At 38.3% G+C, this 12,530-nt stretch overlaps 1 long non-coding RNA gene across 1 annotated transcript in view; it reads right to left on the bottom strand.

The window, feature by feature from the left end:
* LOC148333589 (uncharacterized) overlaps positions 1-11,171 on the bottom strand; it is a 33,282-nt gene extending 22,111 nt beyond the window's left edge. Inside the window, exons 1-2 of the long non-coding RNA XR_015844228.1 lie at positions 11,113-11,171; positions 10,742-10,977 (exon numbers count right to left, since the gene is read on the bottom strand). This is a non-coding gene — a long non-coding RNA (uncharacterized LOC148333589). The remainder of the gene's footprint in view (positions 1-10,741; positions 10,978-11,112) is intronic.
* Positions 11,172-12,530: the final 1,359 nt, after the last annotated feature.

Below are 12,530 nucleotides of genomic sequence, written 5' to 3'. Positions count from 1 at the left end.
CCAGGCAACTCATAAACCCCTTGAACTTGAACCTAAAATAGCATCTTACTGCTGATTGATTGACATCTTATTAATTGTTATTCAACCAACACTCATTAAGTGTCATTACATAAGAAATGCCAGTTGCCTCTTTTGAAAATTGTTTCCAGATTATATTCTCTTTGGAATAGTAAACACAACCAGAAGAACACACAGAAGCTCTTGAGTCTTCCAACAAAGTTTTTTGTATTTGCATCCTTCTTTTTGTTTATCTTCTGAAATTCACACCTTAATATTTCTTTATCTAATTCCCTCCTTTGCATTTATGAAGAATCTTCACCCCCTTTTATTAAATCAGATGTTCCCATAATCTCAACCATGTGATTCCTCTTGATTGTTTTCCTCACTTCACTCACTATTCGTCTCCATAAAGTCTGTTTGTCACAAGCAAATGAAATCCAATGTCTTTGTCTCAAGAGATGTCACAAGTATAAAGCTGGATACACCCCAAATGTTCACGTCTTCAATAAAGTAAAATAAAGTGAAAGTTGGCACTCTGGAGCTAATTATGCCATTGTGTGTTTGCGGTGTTTGTGCCGTCATAAGGAAGCTGATCTTACATCAAGGTCTTGGTGAGTAATTGTGGAAATTTCTTTTTGAAGCCCTATTTCCACGTGTCTCGTGTGTGCGGGTGTGTGTGTGTGTGTGTACTCAAGAGGCAGTTTGTAACTGTCAAAATAATGAGCCTACTGGTCTGTTTTTTGCTGCTCATGTAGTGGAGTCAATAACTGTGACAAATTCAAAGTCCGTTTGTGTCTCACACAGCACACACACATACTCATCAATGTAGACATGTCACACTTGGTGCTTGAAACAGTCCGATTGATTGTGCTGCTACTGGAACTCATGTTAGTGGTTTTAAGGTCATTGCTTTCACCTTTGACAAACGAGTGAGCTGTCAGTTTTTTTTTTTTTTTACTCATTAAAATCCCTCAAGAGGAAATTCACCTCACACTCCAATGTATAGGAAAGATGTCAGTGTGAAAGCGATGTGCAAACAGTCCTGCACCACTTGAGCTGGAGGGTGAGGGGACGATGCAATGCTCGAGGGCACATTAAGCCTGTTCCAAAGTCCAAGTCCTTACATATGAGCTACTGATGCACCCTCAGTGTCACGTCTTGTCACATTAAAAATGTCCTATCCGTGCAAATCATCCTACCGGAGGATGACACCCAAAACCCAAACCGAACCCTAACCAAGCTCACTATCGGCATTGTGAGCATGATTGTGCAAGGGCACGAAACATTTGTAGGACGTCTCGATGGTTCTTAAGGAATTCCAGGACACAGACTATGCCCGCCCGGAATAGGGAGCGATTAGGAGAAGCAAAGCGGATGGCTAGGGAGAGGTGTTGTGTCACAGAGTCATTCATTTGGACGTGATTGTCTGCAGGAATGCCAATAGATCATGGACATTCAGATTTTTATATTAAAAAAAAAACACAGGACAACAAGAAGTGACGACGGCGAACAGAAAGTCCTTAAACACTGATGTTGAGCTGAACACTGAAGTAAGCGTTCATGCTTGGAGGGTTAGCTACAGCACAAAGGGAGTACAGAATTCTGCATTATGCTGCTCTTCAGCTGCTGTAGTTGCCTCGTCACGCATGAATGTTATATTTCACTGCTCAGCTAGATGTTACTTCTTATATTTATTAGTGCGTATGTCTCTGCTGAAGCAGAACATTTGAGTTGAATAAAAACACACAGAACTACGTCATAGTTTTTCATTTGTCCTTTAGATTGTAGGTTGAATTGACACTTTGAAGTGACATCATATTTTTGAGTACTGTTACATTTGTCATAACGCCACTGTTCAGCCTAAAACACATCCAAATTAGATTGAAGAAGTGTGACTTCACCAAAATAAATGTAATGAGCGCTCAAGTAATTTCTTTCTGCAGCTGGGACTGGAAGAGTGGGCGACAAACAAAAAAAAAAATGATTGTAGCCGACATCCAAAATGGGAGCAGTACGGGTCTTGGAGTCATTCTGAACAAGAGTAGGACGGATTGGGAGTTGTTTTCACCGGGATGTGCCGGGACACGATTATCCTTTTTTTTTTTAATATGGTCCGGTACGTGTGCGTGTGTGTATTTACTTGAACAAACAGAATCAGCGCTTCCTGTTGGACTGTGGCATTAAAAGTGGTGTTGGTCTTTCAGGGGGATAGACATGAAAGGAGCTCGCACACCAAGAGGGCGTCTGCATGTGTGTGTGTGCGTTTGCATCGTCCGTATGTGAGATGCACTCAGAAGTTGTTGATTCAGCTAAATTTTTGATCTGAGGAGCTTTCTTTACAAACTCAATCATTAATGAGACACACACGCCCACGGACGTACGTTTTGTGTACCGGGGTAAGGCATAAAAAAATATCTGCAAATTAAAATGTTGTATCCACTAAAATAGAAATACAATTTTTATGCTATTTATTTTTGTAATATAATTTTGCAAAAGTGCTGATCTCTGTTTCTGTTTGCCTTTATCTCTCACATTTTGTATTTTTTTACTGCCCTACCAATGTGTCTACTTTTTTCATTTGCCATCCACTCTGTCTCTTTCTCGCTCCCACTTTCACTCTCTTTCACTCACTCTCTCTTTCTCTCTCTCTCCCTCTCTCTCAGAACTACCGTACTCATACTGGGCGGTACTCCAGGCAAATTGTATGTGGTGCTGTTAAAGACTTTAATTCAACCTGACAGGGCATTCATCATTAGTCACACTGAGCTAAGAGTGTTGTACCACTCCGGGATTTTGTTTCTCCTCAAGTAGCGTGACTATGATCAGTGTGGGCATTGAGTAACAAGCTGAAAGTCCCAAAGGAAAACAAGTTCAAAGATGGGCAGACAAACTACAGCTCCAAGTGTGAAAAATGTTAAAGCTGACAGAGGCACATAGTTTTATAAGGTCTGCTAGGAGCTTTGAGTGCTATATTCAAATCCAATCTTTTGAATGGTAAACGGAGAATCGCCACTGCTGTGTGACAAAACAATGATGTGGAATTTTGAAGTTATAATGGAAAGAGGGGTGGGAGGTGGACTTGATAAGGTTCCACCACTTCCCAATCATTTTATGATATCTTATTTGTTTTTTTTTCCCAACACTTTAGGATGCTGTTTTTAGTTTGGTGCTTATTTAAGATAAATAAAAATCAATCCACAGTGGACATCCCAAATTAGATCTGGATATATAGAATTACAAAACGTATCCTTTCAAGCTAAACTGTTCTCCATGACAGAAAGGTGACTACAGTGTCTTCAATTAATTGGCACAATTTACTTCATTATGCTGATTATTGCATTGATTCGTTTTCTCAAGTGTCCATCAGTGGCAATTAATTTAACAAAAATATCCTTTAGAGTTGGCTCTACATATTTGTCAGGCCTGCTTGTCTCATTAGTTCCTCCTCCCTGTTGATTATTCGCCATGGAATGCTCAACGCTTGATGAATTTCATGAATTTGGTTTTCAATACAATGAACAAAACGTACTGTTAAAAATAAAAACACGCTGATTATAGTAACTCTAAAGACACCGTTATATTTGAATTTCTTTTCACCCGTACTTAATATTTAACAGATTGGCAGCAACCTCGCACAGGCATTTTGGTTAATTATGGTTATTGTAGATGATAAATGGTTCTCAACTGACCTGACCTGACTTGGGAATATAAAAAAATAAATAAAATCACTGACTGTTATTTCGGACAGCTTCAGAATATTTATTTGTTATACCACGTTTGTTACCAATTAATAATCATCATAATAAATACTAATCAGTTTGACACTGCATAAACTCTGCATTTGGTTCATCCGTTTATCCGAGCCGCTTATCCTCATCCTTTCGAAATTGCAGGACAGATACAAAAACACAAGAAAAGATAAATATATATAAAGGTGAGGTGTTTGACACGTTTATCCAGTAACGAAGCTGTGGTAAATTAACAGTTCAGATTTCTCTTTTTTTGACTTTCATTCTCATAGGCACTGCTCATAATTGGACTTAATGATCCTCTCCAATAAATGCCCTCCGTGCTCTGATCCCACCACAGGTAATGAGATTAATCTTCAGATATATAGAGATGTGTCAGGCTCCATGAAAAACGAATACTTACTGTTGGTCAGCAACCAATAACAGTACTTTGGTTTTATTCATTTACTTTCATATTGCAATTATTATAATACACACACACCTTTCTGAGCTGCAGAACTAAACATTAAGAGTTTTATAATAAAATATTTGCAAAACTTCATAGGCCATCTGTAACATCTGCAAGAACTGACTTGCGACAAGTCTTAGTCACTTAAGATCACGAACAGCGCAACAGAGTATGGACAAATTGGAGTGTAAACTGACAATGTAAAGCAATGCATCTTGGGGTAACTAGAAGTCCAATGCAAAAACATGTCCCTCACAAAAAAATATTGCTCATACTTGGTGGCCTTTAAAATGAGAAGGATAATGTTGATTTACCAGTACACAAGTCTAGACCACAAACCATATGGAAACACAGGCTAATCTGCTAATGATGGCAATTTGGTTTCATTTGAATAGACTTGGGCAATTAGTGCATAAGCAGGAAAAGTGGCATTGTGTTAAAAATAACTTAGAGTATTTGGGTCAAGCATTTTTTTTCTCAGTAACTTCCACAGATTGCTATTCAAAATAAAGCCAGAAAATAGAAGAAGCAAAGCGTGTAAATGAAGTAAGAGGACAGCAGCTTTAGCTCTAATCAAAGCGAGAACACTTAACTGATTGCCTTTTCAAGGAAAACAAACGCGAGAAAATTGGATTTGTAATCGAAGAGAAGACATGAGTAACACTAAAATGCGCAAACTACATGTGGGTGGTCAGAAGATTCCTCAGTCCCCTACACTTGCCGTCAATATCAATCCATTCCTCCCGCCAAACCGTTGCCCAACTTTCCTGAACATATCCAATCCACATTCCTTCAACATTTTCATTTTAAGGTCCAGTGAGGAAAAAGCCATTTTGTAATACAGTGAATCTGCTTCTAACTTGTGTTGCTTGCTCACAATGAATGTCCTATCAAGGCAGAAATGACTCTTTCCTGTTTCCCTACACAACTTTCTAACAATCACAAATCGAGAGAGAGAAAAAAAAAAACTTGTAGGACAAAGTATCATAAATAAAGGCTCGACTTGTTTTTCAAAAGTCGCACTTGTTATGAATGACTGTACTGGGACTTTGAGAGTCAACACTGAGGCGAGGAGGGGGAGATTGATGGCCTCTTCAGAACACTCTTCACAGCCAAGCAAAATCACCCGACAAACAATATCAACTGCATTTGCGATGACAACAGACGTCAGCAACAAGGACGTGGTTGTCGATGTTAACATGTGCCACCAGCTAATTAAAACAAAAGTAAATCAAAGCTTATTGAATTGTAATTGTAGTTAATGACCTGAGTTGTTGATGCATTGTTCCTAATTAATTGGCTTCTATTGCTGAGATAATGAGAAAACTTGGATTATTTTGAGCTCAACATGTTGGTGAAGTACCAAATTTGTGCAAGTGTCACACATGTGACCCGCCTGAGCAATATGAGTCAAAGTGACCCAAATTTCAATGACAAGCTTTTTAGCTGAGTTTTCCGATGACATACCATTGGGCTATAACGTTTCATCTCTGAGATATCTCAAGTGGATATTTGAAGTGGTCTGGGTATCTCGGATTCTCAGAAATAGGAGAAAATGGATTCGGGGAAACGGCATAAACATTTTTTACAACAACCCTTCACATGCCCTCAGCAAACAATATTACATGTCGGCAGACAACCACCAAATTTGGCTCAGAAGCCCAGAACATACATACATACAATTTAACGTACGTTTTATTTGCATTACCTTCACCATCTTATAATCACTTTGAAAAAGCGTCATTTGCTTCAACCAGCATGAATTTAGGAGTACATATCAACATCGGGAGTACACGGAATACAAGTCTGATTAAACCTGCCTAAAATGCTGTCAGCCGGCCCTGTAACCTCGTTTCAAGAATTTGCAATTCAAATACTCAATTAAAATTTTTATTTTCATTTCCTTTCATTGTTTATTTGAAAAGGACAATGCACATTAATGACTAACCACCGGTACAATACCTGTGTAAATTTGCAGAAGGTAGCAATAGCTAATTTACATTCGTAGTGCCTTGGCAGGTAACATAAAACAAGACAAATATCATCAAGACATCCTTCAATAATTCACACTGTCACAATAAATCAACAGTCTAAATTGCCCAAGTGCAAATACTGTTGGCCCTCTCCTGTCGCTTGGGGAAAAGCCAAAAGGAATATTAAAAAAAAAAAATCACTCATTCCCTCAAACATATAAAATGCATGCAAACATACATATATGTATGAAATGAAATAATATTAAATCAAAATTTAATTCAACAATTCAAAGTATCTCAAGTGGAAAATAGACAAGAAAGTTTCACTAAACTGACAACAGACGGTTTCAGTACATGCCGTCTCACACAAGCATGAGCGGCGAGCGCTGTCCACTAATCAATGAATTTTTTACTTGTGGACTTTCCAACGCTTTTGAGTCACAGCAGTTTCCAATGGTTCATGATTATCACTTTCTTCTGCTAGTTTTCTGGCATGAGGCACATTAAGGCCAAAGCTGCAGGGGTGTAGAGTGCTTAAACAAGTCGTTCTGATGTTTGTCATCGAATCATCAAACCAATTGCTCCTCAGTTAGAAAATCCTTTGGAGAAAACAACACAGCCTGGACGCTCAGCATCAAACCGGGACAGTCAGAATTTTTTTTAGCCAGAGTGAGTTTTGAAAAAAGAAATATTGACAAGCAATTCAAGCTAAGTTAGGTTGCGGTCAATCCATTTTTTTTCTCGGGCTATAGTCAGGCAGTGACTTTGTTCTTACTGATATTGAAATATAGATGAAACGATTCAAACCATTAGAACAGAGTTACAACTTCTCAAGGGTCAGGAGCCATCGGACCTGCAGACATATTGTTGATAATATTGGAAATGAGGAAAAGTGATTTCAAATTCTATGTATTTGTGTACGGAATTTAATACTAGCAGTTTGTATCAATTGACATTGAACAGTCCGTTGCTACAGCACCATGTTGAGTAAATCGTCAAGACGACATCTAATTGAGACAATCAGCACCTTTTCGCTCCTGAGAAAGACCCATTTTGGTACAACGCTTCATATAAGAATTTTACCGAATGTTTTAAATCCGATCAGAGACGCATTCCGAAGTCATCACTGCACGTGACTCCAATATTGCTTATAGGCCAATCATAGGAAATGTTTTGGGGTCATGAACTCCGGCAAAGCAACAAATGTACTCACTGGAGAATATTTATAAAAAATCTTGCAGAATACAAGCCTAATTTGAGCTCAAATTGACTTAGAAATTAAAAATGAAATTAGCAAAAGGGAACCTTCATCCTTATACTGATACCTGTATGTCGGGGATTTTTTTTATCGGGAATATCTCAAACTTTTTATACTTGGCTAAAACTGCCTTTTTCAAGTATTCAAGTTATGCTTTTTCTTTTCATAAAGTCTTTGAAACCCCATTTTGAGTAGGGTCCATTTTTGGGATGCTGAGAGGATTTTATTTTTCCCACTGGTGAATTTAAGAAAAAAATTAAGATGTATTTTCGTTGGATTTATATATGCGAATGTGTGTGATTGTTGCTGAATTGGGACAACAGACAGCATATTATTTTAACATTTTTTAATGTGCATTATCCCTAAATAAAACAAAGAGAAACATACAGGAAATAAAAAAAGCTTATTGAATAAAGCTATACAGAATGGCAAAGGAAATTGGAAAAAAAAGTAGCAAATCCTAATTGAAGTGTGTGCGTGTGTGTCTGTGTCTCTGTGTGTTTAAACTAGTCATGCAAGTGATTGGAATTAAAGTCAGATTATGTCCCCAGGATACAAAACCTTCCTTGGTTGTACGTCCTATATCTGCTAATGTGCTGGCACTTGCACACAAACACTGATAGTCCTGACAGACAGGCACAACAAGCATGGATTAATACATAAGAGGAATTACAAGAATGTTTTGCCTGTGTGAAAGAAAGAAATCAGCATTTTCGGAGGAGCTGTAGTCTTTGTCTGCACATAATTTATATATCCCTCCATGCGGAAGACTAAAATACATTTTTCGGATGTGTGCTGATGTAATTGAAAGACATCTGAAAGGGTTTATATATATATATATATATATATATATATATATATATATATTAGGACTCCTTGTCAATCAAAACTCAACGTTGCTTCTTTGTCAAGGCATATTTTATTTTCTGTAAAATACTGTTACGCCAATCTGTGTAGCTGTAACCCTGCACGCCTGCCCTATATTAATTTACACAGATTAATGTGAACAGCATTGCAGGTGATACCATATGGCAGGCAAAGTGATCTTATTGCTGATAATGCTGATTATCAAGGTGCTGTGGGCCCTTGGGGAGAAAAATGTGACATCAAGGCTTACATCTAAGTCTCTGCACACCTTTGATAAAAGCTACCTGAACTACGATTCACCAATCGATATAGATGTGTAAAGAGATAAGATAAAAAGGGGATTCTTACAACCTTCAAAAGGAGGATTAAAGAAGCAATCATGATATTCATGAATATGTAATAATGGAAAGTTTTAACGTCCACAGAAACTTATATAAACACTTTAATTTTGGTGTAAGCCATCAGTAAACTGAATCAAACCAAAAATCTTCCAATGGCTTGTATTTAATGACAAAGCTCATTAGCGGACTCTGCGGAACTCGTGACACTTAGCCACACTTTTCTTGGTATTGTCTTTTGCTGCAGGCTTTATGAAACAAACACACACTGACAGAAATAGATGGTAAATATTGGCAAAGGAAACAACCAGGGAGTGCAACAATTGGATGGGAGGGTTGGAGGTACACAAATGAATCACAATTGATCTAAGCCACAGCATCAAAAGCCTTTCAGTTGCTTCCCGTCTTTAAAACTCGTCTTAAAATTCATTTTTGTTCTTTGGCTTTTTACACAGCGTGAGAATTGGTTTTGGTTTTACTTTTTTGTGGTTTTTACCCTCTTCTTTTATTGCTTGTTGTTGTATGACTTATTTTTGCTCCATGTACAGCACTTTGTATACAGCGCTGTTTGTCTTAAAGGGGAAATCACCCGCCCAAAAATTCTTGAAAATAATATGACCAATACAGCCTCAATAGTCTAAAATATAATGCGTTTGTGGAATTTGAGTTAAGCAGTAAAACCCACCCGTTTTTGTACATCTTGGGTAGCGGCCATTTTGGCACTTGCAATCGACTGAAAATGACATCACAGTTGTTCAGGGTTCAAATAACGACCAATAACGGCTCAGCTTCAGAAAATAGCTGATTATTATTTCCCACCCTCCCACGCGACCACACACTCATATCTCCTGTCACCCATCATCTCGTAATTCTATTTCAATAGACAGTTAAGGGTATGCCCTTTCTGAAATTTGCGCAAGGTCGCAGGTGACAGGGCAACACAATGTCACAGTTAATCTGTCCCTCAGCTCCGGGTCAGTTGAGGGAAAGGATGTTTCAAGTGTGCGTGACAGGGAGGTAACTTACAGTATAAAGCATTTCGTAAATGTGTGTGGCTGGGAAGGGTCAAGCTCCTGGTTGAAGAAGGCAATAGAGGTAAGCAAGGGAGGAGAGGCAAAAAGATATATTCTGACTCTTTCATTTATTAGAAGTGACCCTTGAAGAAGCGTCAACTCTCCACAGACTCTCTAGACTCACTGAAGAGGACAGTCACAGAACTTATTGAATAACCACACACACATATAGAGACAGTCGGTCTATCTACTATATTTTTGGTTGAACTCCAAATTGGGAAACTTTTGATACAAACTTCAAGGTCTATGTTTTTTTATTTATTCTTATGACAAGTCCTTAGGGCGCTACCTTGCATTCTCTGGCTGCTGCCAAACTTTGATCATTACACTATTGCCTTAAGATTTGTTTTGGTCTGCGTGTTTGTCTCATTAGAAAGTGACTGCAATATTATGGAGGGCCAGAGTGATTTATCATACTAATGAACACTATCCTAAGGGTGGAAATACAACATTTTGGACTCGAGCAGGAGATAGTAAGAACACTGCGATAGACTGGAGGGAGATGTGAGAGAATATTAGAGGGAATAAATTTGTGAGGGCAGCAGACAGTGTTTACGTTATTTTAAGTCAAACCAAGGTGAACTTCAACAGTCAGAGCTGCAATCCACACTGACATTGCTCATTATTTTGTTGTCCTTTTGTGACCAGCCTGATCAACTTTCACAAGCTATAAGCCCCACTTTCACACGGAAACAAATATTTGATTAATATTATGAATTATTAACATTAAAGAAAATAAGATTGATAGAATATAAGGCAAGTATTTGCTTCTCTAATTTATTATCATTACTGTAGCTACAGTACTAATATCATTATTCATAGAGATTAGTCATCTTCTATGTGTGTACCATTTGTCACTGCGAAGGTGCATGTTCGCCCATGATATGCAACATGCAGTGAGCCGCGTGTGCACTCATTACACTGACGGTAGATAGAGAAATATAGTCGTCTAGAATATTTAAATTAGAGCTATAGAAGCAGATATGAAAGAGGACGCTGAGTTATGAGATAATCAATTGCTGGCCTTGCTCTCACCTCCGAATTCACCAAATTCACCCTCATTGAGTCAGAATGCTGTTTTTTGCAGAGACTGAAGACTTTGCCATGTGCTGCATGTACCGCTGTAAACTGCTGTTGAAGTTGGATGACACAACCTGCATGTACTGGCCTCACAGAACCTTTCTGCTAACCAGTTAGTTAAACACCTCCACACAATCAGTCACTGGCGGCAGGATGGGTTTAGACCTTCTCTTTATATGGCAGGTGTGAAACTGTAACAAATACATCACAACAATAAATAAAATGGCGGCACAGTCGGCATTGCAAATAGTTCACAACCTAATTTGCGATTTACAAACTCTACTAATTAGCATCAATCAATGGTTAAATATTTGGAAAACACTTACAGGGAATGCCGTTTTATGGACTTAAGCATCAGACACAACCTAACTGCTACTTGGCTTCGTGTATAACAGACTTTGTGTGAGCAGGAAGCGTTTGTTCTCGCGCTGACTTTTGACACTCTCTTAAAGGGACAGTGCACCACCAAACTGGGACTTAAAGGGGAATGGCATGCAACAGTCTCTTAAGTATAAACAATTGAAAAAATAATAACGGCCAAAACAATGCACACCAATGCCCGCGGCTCGCTCCATGCTGCCCTAAAGAAACAAATCGATCCCCTTTAAGACTCATACGCGGCTATTTATGGGAGTCTTTGAGCACATGGGTGACATTTTTCACAGAGGAAAACCACACTACCCATTCAGGATATCACATCATGGTGTTATTTTAGAGTCGAATCAGGTGTGGGGTTGGGTTTTTGGACAGCAGCTTTTATTGTAAATGTAGTTTCATTATTCAACCACTAGATTATGTGCGTACATACAATTATCACACATTGATACGCACGAGTCCGAGTTGATGAGCCCATACTTTGTGTGGGAATGTTCGTATGTACTCATTAATCACACCTGTGTGCATGCTCAGTTGATATTTTAGGCCACTGGAACGGATCCCACAGGTGGGCTAGACCCTGGACTGGTCGTCTGCAAATTACTGGGCGCACAAAGACCAAGAACTTACAATTTTGACTTGGTACATGTGATAGTGCCTCACGCCATTGTTCCATCTGTTCATTTTAACATTCCTGCAGGCAACAACCTTCTCATCTTTTTTCCAGCTCTGACCTAATTTTTATTCTTTCAGTTCATCTTGTACTTTTTTTTACCCATTACCTTATCTTTGTCCGCATCTTACTGTATTTAATCATTGACCAAACCAGCTTCTCCATTCATAAGGTTTGTATTATTATTTTTCCATCATTATTTAGAATTTGTCCAAGTTTACCAGTCAAAAGTTTGGAAACATCCTCTAACTCTGTGCTTATTCCTTATTTTGCAATTTCCCGAATTAATACTAAAGTCATCGACATAATGAAGAATAATGGATGGGTCTACTCATTAACCCAAAACTATTTATCAAACCAGAATATGTTTTACAATTCAGATTTTAAGCCTAGATGACAGCTTTGCACATCTTGATGTTTTCTCAGTCGGATTTATGATGTGGACGATGCTTTATGACCTGGAATGACTTTCATTCCACAGCTGTGCATTATCAAGTGTCAATTACTTGAATTTCTTGACCTCTTAATGTGTTTGAGACCCTGAATTATGTTGTGATGTGGTAGAGGTGGCCTACTGTGCATGGCCCTTTTTGAGTACTGTTCTAAACCACATTATGGCAAAAACTACTTAGAAAATGTCAAGAACTTTTAAAGTACGCAGAGGTAAAGTCACAAAGACTATCCAAGATTATGATG

Source organism: Idiotropiscis lumnitzeri, chromosome 7 (genome assembly GCF_059441095.1).
Source record: "Idiotropiscis lumnitzeri isolate Australia: NSW breed Sydney's pygmy pipehorse chromosome 7, RoL_Ilum_1.0, whole genome shotgun sequence".
Taxonomy (NCBI): Eukaryota; Metazoa; Chordata; class Actinopteri; order Syngnathiformes; family Syngnathidae; genus Idiotropiscis; species Idiotropiscis lumnitzeri.
The sequence above is the reverse complement of the archived record's forward strand: the minus strand, read 5'-3'. Positions and strand labels throughout refer to the sequence as shown.